Below are 14957 nucleotides of genomic sequence, written 5' to 3'. Positions count from 1 at the left end.
TCATGGGAAACATCTGTCAAAACCAGATTTCGCTCTCCTCAGTCACCTCTGTACAGTCTGAATCAGACTGTACTACAAAGAAACCAAAACCAGGTCTTGTTATGGAAAAAACATGCTGCCAACTCTCAGTGGAAGCACTGATTTTATTGCATTTTCTTGGGATTAACTGCAAAGATTATTAGAGGAGTTCCCTCCTTCCCCTGCGGGATCTCTCCCCCAAAGGAAAGCCTGGGAATTTAAGAGCTGCTTTTCTCTCCTCTCCCTGCACTTTTCCAAAATGAAATACCTTCTAGGAAGAGACAGATAGGAGAAGAATCAAGGTTCAGTGAAACTTCAGAGCACGCTGATTTCCCACCTTTCAACACGAGTACTCAGATAACAGAGTGATTCCCCTCCTGATGCTTTCAACAAACACTCCCACGTGTCTGCATCCCTCAGGTCACACCTCCCCAAAACGATTCATCAATTATTTTCACATCTCCTAAACAAAGAAAGATCAAGTGCGACCGCAACTGCCTCTAGCGGTGTTTTCTGAAGAAGAGGTGACACAAAACAGGGTGCTAGAGAGATGTACTTCCGGTCTTCCGCCAGGGAATCTGCCCTGGAATAGCAAGACCATCAGAACAACAAAAAAAAGAAAACAAAGGGAGAAACAGGTGTGAGACTTCAACAGAAAGAGGATTAGGCTACGCCATTAGCATGAAAATGGAGAGATGACTGATGCAGGATCGGGCTCAGTGGGTACCATCCAGGTGTCAAGGCTGGGACTGAACACAGAGCCCTGCCAAATGTAATAATAATTTATAGATTATGGGGACAGTATTTGAAACATTTAACAGTGGATGCATACTCTTATTAGAAGTATGTCCCTGGATGGGTGAGAAATTAATGGCCATGTCTATATTAGCCTTTGTCAGTAGACTGAAACCGCCAGTACTGTGGAGCTGATGTGATGCCCAGTTTTTATGTTTTGCCTGGCACTAACTCCAGCCTGGTGCTGCAGAGTGAGCATCCATGAGCAGCTGGAGTACATCAGCAGCGCTGCTGGAGGCACAACTCTCAGCTTTTATCAGTAACTCATGGATTACACAGCATCTTACTAATTCTTAAAAGCACGGCATGGGACAGGAGAAGAACTTCGATATACTTTGGAGAAGATGGAGGAGGGCCCATCTAAACACCAAGTACTGTCAGTAATGTAGTGGTAGATTTTAAAACAAGATAGACTAAATCCAAAGCTGTGAGGAGAAGAAATAATAGAACAAATGGCATAAAATGGGAAAAAAAAATTACTTACCGGCTGGAGATGACATTAGATTTTATTTCCCTAACTGTGTAGGTGGCTGGGCATGAAGCTAATACTTAGAAGTATCTGCAAAATACTATACTCTGTATCCTTCGAATGGGGCAGAAGTGGATTTAGACGAAAGTCTTGCTTTCCAATGACAAAACATCTTACCGCAAGTAATTTACACAGCTCTTTTGAAATAAGAAATCACTGTAGAGCTGCATTTATGAAACACATCTATGACAATACTAAACAAGACGTAATCTCAATTGTGATTTAGAAAGCTTTAGCTATATTCAGTACAGAATTCAATGAGTATCATCAACCTTACAACATATTTGGGGAATCTCATATTTACACTTCTACTTACTTCAGCTATTTTAGAGAGAAACGGACAGATGCACTCCCAAAATGTGAGGAGACACACTATTTTGGCCAGAGAAGAGACTGCACTTAGCACTGACTTATCTGCCTGACTTAGGATAACGCATGCTTTTGACCGCGCCTTTTATAAACCCTTTGAAGTTTTGTTATTCCAAGGTACAAGGGTGGCAATACTAAGACAGAGGAAGCAGAGAAAAATAGAATGGAAATTAAAAGCACTTTGCACTCTCAAGCCAGCAAGCGAAAGAATCCTATTTGGCTTCATGAGAGCACTGCCAATACTAACAAACCATTTGCCGTCTGGTGCAGTATACCAGCAGGTCGTGTACAAACGTACATTAGTGTTTCGATACAAGCTAAGTGGGCAAAAAATGTGAATCGTATCTGCCGTGGCTGTTTTTTCGTTCATTTTGCACCCACTCACGAATCTCATGATGAAAAAAACTAAGGCACGGGGAACAAAGCAAAACAGGGTTCACCACCTCATAAAAATAGGAAAGACTGTGCTTTACATGTCTGTCTAGTTCTCCTTAACAGCTCAACTCAAACAGAAAACTCAGCCACTACATGAATTTCTTCTTCAGTTTCATGCCATCTGAAAACAGAAGTTGGTATCAGTATTGTCACCATCACAATTAACCATCACCCAGAGTAGCAGTAAGAACGAGCATGCATTAGGCCATGAATCAAAGTCAACTCCATAACCAGAACAAAGAATGATTCTCTTAGCAAGCTCCCTTCTCTGCTCTAAAACTGTGGCTATGCCAGCTTCAGGGATCTCTGGCACGATCCACGCTCACCGCTCATTCCTGTAAGAAAAATGTTCTCTGCACCCAGTAAGTACAGCTTAACTTTGCCACATGAAAGAGCCTCTCTGTCCAGTTCTCATGGCTCTTGGAGGGTTTTTGTGTTTTGTTTTTGACTCATACCACAAAACCTGCCTGTTCTGCCTTGATTACCTTGTTTTATTATTCTCTGTAGTACTGGCATTTGTTTAAAATTATGTAAAAAATAGGCAGTTGCGCAGAGAATGATTAGTACAGCAAGTGCCGTAACCAAGCAATGTTATATATTTTATTGCTTATGAAGTCAGTGTACCAGAACCAGCCAAATCTATTAGTTTGGTCTGAAAGTATATTTTTCCTTTCCTGCTTGTAACAGGATAATTAATACTTGGAAGAAATAATGGAGAAAATAAGCATGGCGGTAGGTAAGCACTCCTAATGACATAAGCTCACATTTGGATCAAGGGTTGTGGTTTGGGACATATCTCTAGGAAGAAAGAATAACAAAGTTTGTGTCTCAGTGCGTGACAAGGACACTTGCCACACTGTCTGTTCAGCTGTCATCCCAAATTACTTATTACCTGTGCCAGTGTCCTCAGTTTCATTCCACTGAAAAAGTCTGTACTTCTCCCTGAAGCACTACAAGTGAAAAATTAATTTTAATGCTTTCCCATTTGTTCAGAGCAGCTGATGAAAAACTCATTAATGAATATTTGGGCAAAAAGGCTCTCCACAATTACAGCACACAGCTATAAAAGCCAATGCATGATGGCCAGCAAACGTTTCTATGTAGAAATTGGCTTAATACAGTTTCCTACTTGGTAAATAGTGAGAGGAAATTCCGAATAAATATTTGTTTTCCCATGTTTGTTGCTACAGTGGGTGAGGCAAGACAAAAGGATGTTTAGGCATTGAACTGATTTCAGGTTTTGTTCTCTGTGCACGATTTAGCCTGCAATGTTATAGGGCTTTTAATCTCATATACCTCACGGATCCTATTATCGTCATCATCATAATGAAACCAGACACAGCTTACTTCCCGTTCCCCCAGCCCGACACCAGCAGGGCATGCTGAAATGAGAGAGTCACTCATGTAAAACGGACCAAAGAAGGCTACCCATCATTTCAGCCGCTTGGCTTCACCTCCTTGCATTAACGGTGCCACCTGAAGCTGCTCCAGCCAACATGCAGGTCAAGCAGCAGCATAACCCAAACCATAAGGACCACAGAATCACAGAATCACAGAATGTTAGGGATTGGAAGGGACCTCAAAAGATCATCTAGTCCAATCCCCCTGCCGGAGCAGGACCACCTAGACCATTTCACACAGGAATGCGTCCAGGCGGGTTTTGAATGTCTCCAGAGAAGGAGACTCCACAACCTCTCTGGGCAGCCTGTTCCAGTGTTCGGAAGAAGTTTTTCCTCATATTTATGTGGAACCTCCTGTGTTCCAGCTTGCACCCATTGCCCCTTGTCCTGTCAAGGGATGTCACTGAGAAGAGCCTGGCTCCATCCTCATGACACTTGCCCTTTACATATTTATAAACATTAATGAGGTCACCCCTCAGGCTCCTCTTCTCCAAGCTAAAGAGACCCAGCTCCCTCAGCCTCTCCTCATAAGGGAGATGTTCCACCCCCTTAATCATCTTCGTGGCTCTGCGCTGGACTCTCTCTAGCAGTTCCCTGTCCTTCTTGAACTGAGGGGCCTAGAACTGGACACAATATTCCAGATGCGGCCTCACCAGGGCAGAGTAGCGGGGGAGGAGAACCTCTCTTGACCTGCTAACCACACCCCTTCTAATACACCCCAGGATGCCATTGGCATTGACCAGAAGACATCCAACGTAGCTTGTCCATGGGAAATGTGGAGAACAATCCCTGGGCGTTTCTACAATTCCCGCTGCTTTAGGCACAATCAGATTTTATTGAACTGTAATCCTAGATAAGTATATTGAATCTTACGGCTAAAGTCAATTACACTGCGTTAAACAGCCAGCTTCCTGATCTGCAGGAAGAAAATCACTTCTTCCATATAAAGCTAAATTAGTTCAATAACTCGTTACTTGTAGCTTGGGCACGGGGTTAAAACAGCAATGGACAATCAAGCAGTTGTTATATTTTCAGGGACCAGTCCCTTAGAGTTGTAAACAGACCGAATTCCCAGTTTTACCATTTGGGAAAGGTGATAAGCATTGCAGGCAGAGAGGGGACATCCAGTGTCAGCAGCACCATGTCTCAAACCAGCCATGTCTTCTCATGACAGTTGACTCTGAGCTAACCAGCCTCGGAAGGGACAAGACATTGCTTCTCCTGTAATTGAAAAGGCTCAGAGGTTTGGATTACGTGCAGCAGCCAACCTCGAGCTGCACTGTATCTCTCCAAGCAAGAAGCGCGTTCTTTATTCATCTAAAATGGGAGTAACTACACCAAAATCAATGGGGCTGTTGCCAGATCCACCAAAGCTTACTCAGCCTCTGTCTCTGGAGGGCTCTAAATCACAGCCTCTCCAGCACATCCCCCCAATACCTGGTGCTGCCTTTGCCTGCCTGCCGCCTTCTCATGCACTCTCCACTCCTGGCCCTGGTCAGAGGCAGGGCTGGCAGATCTCTGGTCTGACCCTTGTTCAGCTCCTGGGCTCAGAATTTAAGCTGCTGCATGCTGCCATCGACTGGGATCCAAATGAGAAACCAGAACCAAACCAAACCCAACCCAACCAAACCAAACGGTCTCATGTGGATGCCGTGAAATGGTGGGAAAAAATAAACAGGAAAGTAACTTGATGAGAGAGTTACTGAAGAAAAGCCAACTGGCCCAAGACAAAGGCTGGCTGCCATTCAGGAGTAAGCAACAAGTAGAGGAGGGAGGACCTGGGAGGGAAGAGCACCTTGTGCCACTTCTGTATCCTACGAGACATGAGCCATGACTGTAAAGAAAATTCTCATGGAAGGGCCAGGATAGGGAGAATCAGTGGCAGAAAGAGGCCCAGGTGAGTATAGATCTCAAAGCAAGGCTGGGCAAGTGCTTCTGTGGCCACAGGAGGTGGACTGACATATGGCAGGGATGGGAGGACTACACAGGTCACAAAGAAGAGGATCTCTTATTAACTCTGACAGCTCAGAGAAAGTTGAGGGTCAGGTCAAAGGAAGGTTTGTGAAAGCAAGGCCAAAAAAAGGGAAAGCGGTAAGAAGGTGGGAGGACAGGAAACAGCAAGAACTGTTGTAGCAGAATCAAACAGAAAACAAAACATGGCTCTGATCTGAATATGAACCTGTCTGTACTTTCAAGATCTCATCAGTGGCTGGAGAAGAGCATTACTAATGTTTCGAAGACAAAAAGAGCATATGGGGCTCCACACCCTCTTCCCAGAGAAAAATAATTCCTCCAAGGGGTGAGAAAACTTTAACTACCAACTCAGAGGAGATGAAAGGACACATCAAAAGGCATGTGACTTGTCATTTCTGATTCCTTACTCAGAATTAGCATCAGCACCGGGTGAAATCTTATCAGTATCTCTTAAATGAATATCTGCCTATCAGAGGCTGAGTGGAGGAGTAGAGGGGCTGAAGGCCAACTGTGGTGCCAGGCTATCTGGATACCCTCAGCAGGTGCAGCAATGTTGTGCCACTGCACATCTTGCCAGGAAGGTGAAGACCCACTCCCTCGTACCACCTTCCCCAACTACTAGGGTCACCTCCTGAGTGGGCTCAAGCATTCTTCAGTTTCTTTCTTACACACAACTGTAAATGTCAAGAGATCTCTGCGTAACTCGGGAGATGACAGAAACTGCATTTCTGATCCCGTTGGGTTTGTGTGGGTCACGCATGTTGAGCAGACAGGAATGACTCCAAGTCATGAAAAGACAGACTGTGTGGAGGAAGGTGAGAGACAGGGAGTAGTTCAAATGCCTGCTGCTGCACCAGCAGAGCCAAATTCCATGAGAAACAGGCCTGAAGGGCTCAGAAAGAAAAAACCCAGTCCCTTCTAGATCTGGAGATCATTTCTTCTGCTTCTGAACACTGAAATGCAAGCAGCACAGGCAATTATCGCCTGCAAGGATCCCTCTCGCTCTAGTCCCTGCGCTGGCTCCCCGCATCACAATGTCCATGTCTTTCAGCAGCATCATTTGGCTTCATCCTCACAATGGAAGGGAGGAGGATGATCTCTGCTGCACAAATGAGGAAGTTGGTCATGGGGCAGATGAAGGAGGTTGCCTGAGAACGCATAGGAAACCTGTGACTGAGGTGGGGAACTGAACCCAGACCATGAGTTCCACTTGGGTGCCCAGTCCAAGCTGGGTGGCTGACAGATCACCTCTTCTACCGGGGCTTTGAAATTTAAGTTTGGTGGGGTTTTTAATGAATGTATTTTTTTCATTTGTCTAGCCACTACGTTTCATTTCACTCACACTTCTGCTTTGAAGAAGCTTTTTATTCTGCTTCTTTTTGCTTGGGCTTAAAAAACCAACACAACTGAACATTAAACAATTTAACCTTCACTATTTGGTCTTCTCCCCTACCAACATCGGCCTCTCCCTAGCCCTCAGTGTTAAGTGTCCTTTGTTTGTGCACCCTGTGCTCACAACTATGGCTTCATCAAAACACATGAAGGATATTTAGAAGGACGTGTCTTATTTGCAGCTTCAAAGAATTACAGCACCTGCTTACGCAAACAGCAGCACTGTGAGGCAGCAGAGCAGATCTGGTGGGAAAATCAGAGAAAGGAGATGCACAAAAAAGGTAAGTTCCTAAGTAAATGCTCCGATGCTGCTATGCATCATGTCAAAATGAGCAATAGGCTGAAGAACAGCTACCAGTAAGCCACTGCATCAGACTGCCTACATTGTTTTACTGGCTCGGCTAATGAATCACTGGGCAAATGTGAGCAATGTACTCACAGCCAGGGTAGTCTTCATGGTGTGTGAGAACAGTGTCTCTTCCATTATCATCATGATCTGTGGTTTCATCGATATTTGAAAACTTCTTAGGACCTACCAGTGAACAGCACATAATATGTATTTCTAAGACAAAATTCTGTGGTATTATACTGTTTGCAAGGAGGTGCAACAAGTCAAACCGTTATTTCATGAAATAATTCACACTGGCTGAATCCCTTACAGAAAGTCTCAAGATCTTGAGAGGGAAAAAATAGCTAAGTTCCACCTGTGTAATAACTAGCACAGTGAGAAAGAAATAGACTTCAGACTTTTGTGAGAATATGCTGCAAAACCACAAACTTTCAGAAGTGCCCAATATGCTATTTTCAGCTTATCTGGATGCAGCCCAAACTATCCAGAGCTAACCAAGGTGCATCAGAAGGTTGTCAACATTCCTCTCCCACCCCAGCCTTTCAGTAACTTTTGCCCACTGTGCATCCGAGGCTATCAAGCCCTCCCAAATAACATGAGACTTTTATGCTTAAAGTAGCCGAGCAGCTGCAAAAATTCAGTCTCTAAAAAGACTGAATACTTGGTCCTGCTCAGCAGCTGAAAAAACAATTCCTGTTTGAAAAATTCAGTGTTTTATATCACTTAATAGTTGGGGAAAAACTGTTAGTGAATCATAATTAACATTTATTTAACTATTTAAAAGCATGCATCTACTGTTTTGAGGCTTCACAGAGAGCCAATATGTGGCCTTCTGGCACCATTAAACAGACTAACACAGTTCAATTAGAAGGACATGAGGCAGAAAGCCACGCTAAAATACTGAATCCTTCAGGAATCGTATAACTGAGATTGCCTCTGTAGTGTGCACCCCATGACACCAGGTCCAAACCCACTCTAGCAAACAAGTAGTGACTACCTCAGGCTAAATGAAATAAACACACAGCTCCAGCTCCTGGTGCTGCAGCAATTCAACATCACGACAAACTGAATGAAAATCCAGTGCTAACAGTAACAGAGCAAAAAGCTCCCCTTGAAACAGCCACAAGGCTTATGGGCAACTCTATGGCAGTGCCAGCCCAGGGCTGGGTGGCAGCGGGGCTTCCTGCCGGCAAGAGCTGCAGCACTCTGCAACAAAGGACAAGAAGCGCTCGTCACCCCTGCAGGACCCAGGCTCCTGGCTCCCATGCTGAAAGTGTGACCAGCAGGACTAGGGAAGTGATCATCCCTCTGCACTCAGCACTGATGAGGCCGCATCTTGAATACCGTGTTCAGTTTTGGGCCCCTCACTGCAAGAAAGACATTGAGGTGCTGGAGCGTATCCAAAGAAGGGCAACGAAACTGGTGAAGGGTCTGGAGAACAAGTCTTATGAGGAGCTGCTGAGGGAACTGGGGCTGTTTAGCCTGGAGAAAAGGAGGCTCAGGAGAGACCTTATCACTCTCTACAACTACCTGAAAGGAGGTTGTAGCGAGGTGGGTGTCGGTCTCTTCTCCCAAATAACAAATGATAGGATGAGAGGAAATGGCCTCAAGTTGTACCAGGGGAGGTTTAGATTGCATATCAGGAAAAATTTCTTCACCGAAAGGGTTATCAAGCATTGGAACAGGCTGCCCAGGGCAGTGGTGGAGTCACCATCCCTGGAGGTATTTAAAAGACATGTAGATGTGGTGCTTAGGAATGTGGTTTAGCAGTGGACTTGGCAGTGCTAGATTAACAGTTGGACTCGATGATCCTCAAGGTCTTTTCCAATCTAAATGATTCTACGATTCTATGAAAGGTTCTTTATTTTTTCATTGCACTGGAGCAATTGTGGAAAAAAAAAAGTGCTAATACAACAAAACTGGGAGGAATGGCTGACACAACGGAAGGCTGCGCAGCCATTCAGAGGGACCTGGACAGGCTGGAGAGTTGGGCAGGGAGAAATTTAATGAAATATAACAAGGGCAAGTGTAGAGTCCTGCATCTGGGCAAGAACAACCCCATGTACCAGTACAAGTTGGGGGCAGAGCTGTTGGAGAGCAGCGTAGGGGAAAGGGACCTGGGGGTCCTAGTGGACAGCAGGATGACCATGAGCCAGCAGTGTGCCCTTGTGGCCAAGAAGGCCAATGGCATCGTGGGGTGGATTAGAAGGGGTGGGGTCAGCAGGTCGAGAGAGGTTCTCCTCCCCCTCTACTCTGCCCTGGTGAGGCCGCATCTGGAATATTGTGTCCAGTTCTGGGCCCCTCAGTTCAAGAAGGACAGGGAACTGCTAGAGAGAGTCCAGCGCAGAGCCACGAAGATGATTAAGGGGGTTGAACATCTCCCTTCTGAGGAGAGGCTGAGGGAGCTGGGTCTCTTTAGCTTGGAGAAGAGGAGACTGAGGGGTGACCTCATTAATGTTTCCGGCAGGGGATTGGACTAGATGATCTTTCGAGGTCCCTTCCAATCCCGAACATTCTGTGATTCTGTGATTCTGTGAAAGCAACAGCAACTTGGATTTGGACATAAGTTCCAGAAGCAGGCAGACCGTTAACAGGCAGGATGCCACAAACAAACATTTTGTCTTGTTCTAAATTTCTAATTATAAATTTTCTTAAAACTTAGACTTTCCTAAGCCCAAGAAATTCCCTCAATCTTCTCTGCTGACTTGACACAGCTGAGGTGTCCCACACTGATGACAGCAACCAGGTCTTTTTTTCATTCCATTCACATCCACCCATGCAGAATCAGACTGAGCACCCCATAGGTCTGGTAGGTGCAGAGCAAGGATGAAATGGCAGTCAGTGCATCCGGCAGGTAACTCCTGGCAGAGCTGAGGCAAGGACTTTTGTCTGGCACAACTTCACTCGGAGAGTGACCCAGGTGTGTCAGTCGACCGCATAGAACAAAGATCCACAAACAAGAAACTTATTCAAAAAAACTGACTCAACTGCTTTACTACTGGGTTTGAAGGACTTGGTCTTGGGATTAGCATATATTTAAAAAAAAAACCAAACTAGTTTATGTACAGCAAATGTAACCTGAAGGGAATATTTTGCAAGGTGCTGAGCAGTGTGAGCAGCCTGTATAATATGCTTAACTTTAAGTGACTTGAGCCCTAGGTCACTAACCCTCCCACCCTTGTTCTCTGAAGCGACCATATTATCAGATGCCATTTCAAGGGAAATACACTTAAGTCATAAATACTTCTTGTATCATACTTCTCATAACCTGCATCAGCAGCAGCAGAAAAATGAAGGTAATATAAAAAGAAATAAAATAGTTATAAAATTTCAGGTCACAAACATCCCCAAATGTATTATGCTTTCAAAAGGAACTGTATAAATGTCATGATGAGGTTTCCTTGGTGCACATCTCAAAGGATAATGTTATTAATTTTAAGCGCAAACACGTTCTCAATGCCATCCTCAATGCAACTGGCTTTTATCCTCAACTGGGGTCCCACTCATTGTGGAGACAGATGCAGCTGATCAAATCCACCACCATGCACAGCCTACTGAGGTTTCCTAGCCATACCCACTGCATGTCCGGAGACAAACCAGTGCTCTTTTCTGATCAGTTAGGGCACCTATCTATGGAATATTTTGAGTCGAGTTCGGTAGATCACAGTTTATGCCCCCGGAATATCTCCACAAAGCATTTGCCCTAGCAGGGCTATACTGGCATAGCTAAAATGCTGAAGTGCAAAAATGCAGGCAGGGATGACTGCTCAAAAAACATGTATGCCACAGAGTGAATGGCAAAACAGAGCAACATGTATTTTGGCAAATTTCTTTCTAGGCTTGTATGTAGCTGCCTGTTCTCAGAAGTGTTCAGGTACTGTGTCAAGGAGTTTCAGAGCAAGTCAGCAAAGAGCCTTTAAAGGACTTCAGCTCTATGCTTCAGACATGGGAGTGCTCATGGTCCCACATGTGTTGCTACTATCTACTAGATGTTAGAGTAAAACTATGAAATTATAAGGAACAATCAAAACATCTAAAAAATGCCTCCTAACTGAAGAAACTGTTTCATGCTGCTTTTGCGAAAATACTTACAACACAGTCCTGGAAGCGATTTCCAAGCAAGTCAACTGCTGTTCTAGACAGTTTACTGGATGGTGTGGCTCAGCTCTTTCATACAAACAGCACCTACAGTTATATCTAGAAAAGGAAATAAAACCAAAATTCTTTGTGAGCAAATATGCAAATAAAGTAATCTTTCTTTTTAAAACCATAACCAGGTTACAACTAGCTTTAGTAGGACTTGATAAAGTTCTCATGCCAAGCTTCACGTGTGCTGCCCACTTACAGGAACAAGCTCCAAGGCACAGTCAAAGCCTACCTAGAATGCTGAAGCTGAGAGCGACTGCACTTGAGAAAAAACCCCATGCCGAGCATATCAAAGCAGAGAAAAACGCGCGCAGCTGTTTTTCTCATCTAGTTCTACTTAAAGCATTCGCAGGAAACACAAGACGAAATACTGGCATTAGCGCCAAAAAACATAGGTGATTTCAGCAAGGCCAGGAATTCCAGGCACCAACTTCATTTTTCTCTCTCTTGAGTGGGTGTTCACTTGTAAGTTGTAGACATGTTAGCAATTCAACGACTGAGCGAATTAATGTTCAACTTAACAGTCATTGTTAGGTTGGGAGGTTATTACTGCTTGTTCTGCTAAAGTGACAGATTAAAATAGGTTTGTATCTGAAAAGTTGTTTTCTACAATACATATTCCCCAGCTTTTCATACCAAATCATTTTCTTCCATCATGTCAACTCCTACTGTATGAACCATCACTGCCAGCTCCACCACAGCAGCTAGGACAGGCAAGGAGAAACAGCAAGAGGACAGGCGAGGAAGAGAAAGCGCTCAGTCCCCATCATTTCTCTTTGGCCTGCCATCCTTTTTTTTTCCCAGGCATTTTATGTCGTTTATGCGAGACTTCCCGACAAAGGAGCACGCTCGCATTTGCAGGACATGTTCTGCTTTTAAAACAAGCAAGCAAAGGCAAAACCCAAGAGCAAAGAGAGGGCTCTACTTCATCTAGCCATAAGCCTGAGAAACCTGTTTGTTGTCAGGCACTACTTGGTGCACTGGCCAGAGAGTTGCGATTTCCCAGCTTCGTGGGTGATTATTATTAATGGAAAAAACAAAATTTCAAGGTTGAGCTACCTGGTAAGGAGGAGAAAAAAAAATACCACCACATGTTGAATTTTTGCAGACTCAGATCCATTTTGTACTAGTAAACGAGCTTTTATCCTTCCCTCCTTTGTTTGTTTTTTTTTTTTCTTTTAGGGTAGCTCACAAGCTGCTGACAACTCACACTGTACTAAGAGCTGTTCACACTGCACAAAGTGTTTACCACTCACAACTGATGCTAAAAATTAATTTACAGCACCGCTACAGCAAGCTTTGACAAATTGTCATGTGTTGACAGAGTCATAAGTTGTTGGTTAAAAAAAGTAAGACTTCCCTCTTCTGCCAACTCATGTTTGAGACCAGGGATGGCCACATTATGCAAAGTTTGGGGGTTTGTAAGCTTCACAAATGTTTGGGCTTCACAAAACAAGCTCAGTTGTGAAAGTCTTTTCTCTTACAGTTAGGCATGTGTTTATTGCCAGAGACTCTAGTAAGGAAAAAAAAAAATCCTCTCCCATCTACCAAGATCTGTGTGTTTTGCAAAACTAGGATAAAAGGCTGTAAAATAAATAACCTTGCATGATACTTTTTCAAGATAAGATCAGACCAGTGACAAATACCCTGTATCAACTACTCAGAGCTGCAGACAACACCCTCCTACTGTAAAAAGGAAGGAAAAAAAATATAGCTGCAAGTAAGAGTTTTAATTGTTCTCAGCTGTCACACAATATTATCTTAAGTGAACGCATTTATTTCTTGATTCTTCTGTATAGCTCTATATGGAAAAAAAAGTGACGGCATTCATCAGACAAGGTCCAAATTGATTTCTGTGTATTCAAGATAGTAAGCGTTAGTCAGCACTCCTGCCCACGGCAGTGCTTAAATTTTAACCCCTCCTCTTCTTCCTCGGGGCAGGATAAATAATCTGTCTAGTTTACATTCTGGCATCAGTAATGGACACAGAGGTGGTCTCAGCTGAAATGAGCAGTGTTTTGGTGGCGATACTAACTTAAAACGTTAGCCCCACACTAGACTAAATCGAGGTAAAGGAACAAGGCCAAGGATGGAGAGAACCAAATCAGCAGGAGATAACCAAGGCACCCATTTGGTTGAGGTGTCAACAATTTCCAAGTCATCTTTGTTTTTATTGTCTTCTGAGGTTTAAGTTGCTCTGCACTTCTGCAGAGACACCCATGTAAGCTAGGGACTGTCATCCAGCAACCAAACCAAGTGGTTGGTTGGTTTTACCTCCTGTGTTGTTGATGGGCAGGACAGGAAGACTTCCAATGCAGGGCAGAAGAAAGGGAGTCAGGCTGGGCCCGACCCCAGGTAGAAATCAAAATGCTAGCAGTAGTCCAGAGCAGCAAAGCACAGTACTGCCAAACGAGTGCTCTCAGCGCCTGCCAAGTGGGCTTCATGAGGAGCACTTAAAAGCCACTGCTTTATGTTGTGCAGCAGTGACCTAGACTTCCAGTGCTCCAATATCACTCCCTGAGCTCCACCACCTCTCGGAGCACACACTGCACAAGAATGCAGAGGAAATTCATTCAGGAAATTAACTTGGCAGTAGAAGGAATTAATTTTCTTTTCTTTTTTCCCCTAACACTTGTACAAAGAAGAGATCCTTTGAGTGATTCCTAGGTCCTGAAGAGAGGCAACGTTATACCTTTGCAGAACTGGCCCACCTGCCCCATGCCTGCATCGGTGCAAAAGTGATCCATGTAACTTCTCTACAAACTCAAAACGCATAACGTCAACCAAAAAGAGCTCCTGCAAAACATGAAGGGGGGATAACATTTCATATGGACTCCTCACTTGCTCATGCCTCACACACCCTATACAGAATTTCTTCATCGTCTGAGATGTTACTCTGACAAATACTATCTGCTACATCTTAGGGAACCAAAGGACGTTTACATCATTACAGTCAGGATGGACATTATCTTGTGCTGCTGACTGGAATGGTATCACCCATGCTTAATTGACTTAGATTGCTGTACATTTAGAAAAGCACTCAAGTGGCAACTCCTGCCTCCCTCCCCCAAAGTAACAAAAATTTATAAATATTTTCAGTGTATCACATGAAATGCATTATTTCACTGGATTCAGTCCAAGAGTCAATGAGGTTGAAATAAAGATGATTCAACTATTAAGTCAAAAACTTCAGCTGTGTAACTATGCAGAAGGTAACACTAATTTTCCTCCACCTTGGCGAAAAACTAATACAATCTTAAGTTTTACTGTAAGTTATCTCAACTGCCAAAATATAATCTCTCCTGAGCATTTTTACTTCTTTGCTGTATAGAAGGAAATGCAAGGAACTTAAACTCCCTGAGTTCTTACTTTGGGATGGAAAAAGCCCAAGACATCCAACTAACCCAGTGAAGAACACTATTAGGAAAAAAGTGGGACTTGAGGTTTTCTGGGGTCTCGTTTTTTTGAGAAAAAGTATCTATTTACTTGTGACAAGTTTTTGGATCCAACTTGTAACTGTGAAGAAACCACCCACAAGCAGAAGGGCCTT

At 43.9% G+C, this 14957-nt stretch overlaps 1 protein-coding gene across 2 annotated transcripts in view; it reads right to left on the bottom strand.

Annotated features, from left to right (window-relative positions):
• BACH2 (BTB domain and CNC homolog 2) overlaps positions 1-14957 on the bottom strand; it is a 199010-nt gene that overhangs the window by 99427 nt on the left and 84626 nt on the right. The window contains exon 3 of one of the 2 annotated variants that reach the window (XM_068413191.1): positions 11354-11458. The exons of the other annotated variant lie outside the window; for it this stretch is intronic. The gene's annotated coding sequence lies outside the window, so the exon portion shown is untranslated. The remainder of the gene's footprint in view (positions 1-11353; positions 11459-14957) is intronic. 2 annotated transcript variants of the gene reach the window in all.

This window comes from Nyctibius grandis, chromosome 1, assembly GCF_013368605.1.
Source record: "Nyctibius grandis isolate bNycGra1 chromosome 1, bNycGra1.pri, whole genome shotgun sequence".
In the NCBI taxonomy this organism is placed as follows: Eukaryota; Metazoa; Chordata; class Aves; order Nyctibiiformes; family Nyctibiidae; genus Nyctibius; species Nyctibius grandis.
Note: the sequence above shows the minus strand (reverse complement) of the source record. Positions and strands in the feature narration are given on the sequence as shown.